This window comes from Tupaia chinensis, unplaced genomic scaffold (genome assembly GCF_000334495.1).
Source record: "Tupaia chinensis unplaced genomic scaffold, TupChi_1.0 Scaffold000438_1, whole genome shotgun sequence".
Lineage (NCBI taxonomy): Eukaryota > Metazoa > Chordata > Mammalia > Scandentia > Tupaiidae > Tupaia > Tupaia belangeri.
In genome coordinates, this window is record NW_006159943.1 from 1,773,288 (window position 1) to 1,775,577 (window position 2,290).

The 2,290-nt window shown below is 45.7% G+C and overlaps 2 non-coding genes across 2 annotated transcripts; both read left to right on the top strand.

Annotated features, from left to right (window-relative positions):
- The first annotated feature begins 904 nt into the window (after window positions 1–904).
- Window positions 905–1,099, top strand: LOC114009029 (U2 spliceosomal RNA). The gene has a single exon (XR_003550509.1). It is a non-coding gene; the product is annotated as a U2 spliceosomal RNA (small nuclear RNA).
- A 221-nt stretch (window positions 1,100–1,320) lies between these two features.
- On the top strand, window positions 1,321–1,511 carry LOC114009024 (U2 spliceosomal RNA). Its single transcript, XR_003550504.1, has one exon. It is a non-coding gene; the product is annotated as a U2 spliceosomal RNA (small nuclear RNA).
- Window positions 1,512–2,290: the final 779 nt, after the last annotated feature.

Consider the following 2,290-nt stretch of genomic DNA (forward strand, 5'->3'; position numbering starts at 1 on the left):
GCTTTCTGTCTCTCTGTCTCTCTCTCTCTGTCTGGCGAGTGCACGCGCCCTATAGCAAAAACCTCTCCCAAAAAAAAGAAAAAAAAAATGACCTCCTGCTGGCATCCTGGACCAGCCTCTCTGAGGTTCCAGCTTCTGGCTATTCTCGTGCTCGCCCCAAAACACGGACGGCGAGGACGAGCTTCATTAAACCTCTGACAGCTCATCTTGTTGATGTGCAGGCTCTGGAGTCCCAGAAAATTAATCTAGGATGCTGTCATTTGAAGACTCGCAGCCTGAGACTTTTCGCTTATCTAATCCCTTTCATCATCCTCGTGAGAGCCTAGGGCGTCTCTCTCTGTCCTCTGTATCCATCTTCTGCTCCAACCGCCAGCCGAGAGACGGCTCTACTTCTGTCGACTGTACTTCCTTGCCATCGTGGCAAAGAAGGATAAAATCGTCCAGCTCCTCGACTGTGACCAAGGAAGGCAAACATCAGACTATCACTGTAAGATTCTTTTGAGTAGCTGTATGTATGGAAAATATAAAGAGAGGGTGTGGGGGAGGAAACACTGGAAAGAAAGCGGCGACGGGACTGAAGGAGCTCTCCGCTAACCCGGTGTTGTACAGGCGGTTTCCGGTTGGGCGGCGAGAAGGCCGGCCCGGAAGCACGGCACGGCGTGCGCGGGGCGGGGCATGCAAATTTCAGATGGTGGTTTTGCTCGGGAGCCATGGGAGCAATATAGAAAAGTGAAAATTCCCCAAATACGTAACAATCTGGGGAATTACACATGTCTGTCAAGCATGACTGTAATACAGTGTGGAAATAATGTGAAGAAGGGTCTTTACTTGAGCGTAACTTTAGTCACCGCGCGTGTAATATGGGGGATAGGTGATAGACACTGACCAGGCGGCCGTGTATGGTATCGCTTCTCGGCCTTTTGGCTAAGATCAAGTGTAGTATCTGTTCTTATCAGTTTAATATCTGATACGTCCTCTATCCGAGGACAATATATTAAATGGATTTTTGGGATAGGGAGTTGGAATAGGGGCTTGCTCCGTCCACTCCACGCATCGACCTGGTATTGCAGTACTTCCAGCGCGTGGCGGGGCATGCAAATTTGAAATGGCGGTTTTGCTCGGGAGCCATGGGAGGAAAATAGGAAAGTGAAAATTCCCCAGATAAGTAACAATCTGGGCAATTAAGCATGTCTGGCGAGCATGTCAGTAATACAGTGTGAAAATAGTGGGAGGGTGAGTCTTTACTTGGGCGTGATTTTGTCACCGCGAGTGCAATATGGGCGATAGGAGATAGACACCGGCCAGGGAGGCTTCCCCGGTATCGCTTCTCGGCCTTTTGGCTAAGATCAAGTGTAGTATCTGTTCTTATCAGTTTAATATCTGATACGTCCTCTATCCGAGGACAATATATTAAATGGATTTTTGGGACAGGGAGTTGGAATAGGGGCTTGCTCCGTCCACTCCACGCATCGACCTGGTATTGCAGTATCTCCAGGAACGGTGCACCCCCTTCGGGGGTCTATTTTGTTGGTGTTCTAAAAGCAGACTTCTTCGATGTTGGGCTTGTGCCCGTTGGTGTCTGAGTTAGTGCTTTTCTTATTACCCAGAGGAGTAGAGTTTGGCGCCCTGGTTTTATTTTCAGAGTGTGTGGCTTCGACAGGATGAGGAGACGAACGTTTAAAGTATTTCAACGAAGATTAAGAGCCCCCTAAAATCTGAGACACGTTATCACGTTCATTTTCAAAAGTCAAGGAAACAGTGCAGGAAAAGTCAAGGTAAGGAATCTCTCCACATAGATGTCACAACAGAAATACTGAAAGCGAGGAGGGAGTGCTGTTACATATCCAAAGTGCTGAAAGGATCAACTGCCAGCAGAATACTACCTGCAGCAAAGCTGATCTCTCAAGAATGAAGGAGTGACCAAGACATCTCCAAACAAAGGCTGAGGGAGTTCATTACTGGTGTACCTGCCTTTCAAAAACTGGTGGACTCTTTTTTTCAAGGTAAAATGGAAGTATGCTAACAATGTAAGAGATTTGAAAATGTAAATCTCACTGGTATGAATTAATATATAGTCAAATCCAGAGTATTCTAATACTGTAAGAGTGGTGTGAAAAATCTCTCTCAACTCTGGTATAAAGAAAAAGGGAAAAGTATTAGAATAAATATTGCCATAGTAATTTGTTAATGGTTACACAGAATAAGTGGCACTGATAAACATAAAATGCGTATGGAGAAGAGAAATAAAAGTGCAGTTATTGTATGTGATTGAAGTAAAGTTGTCAGCTTA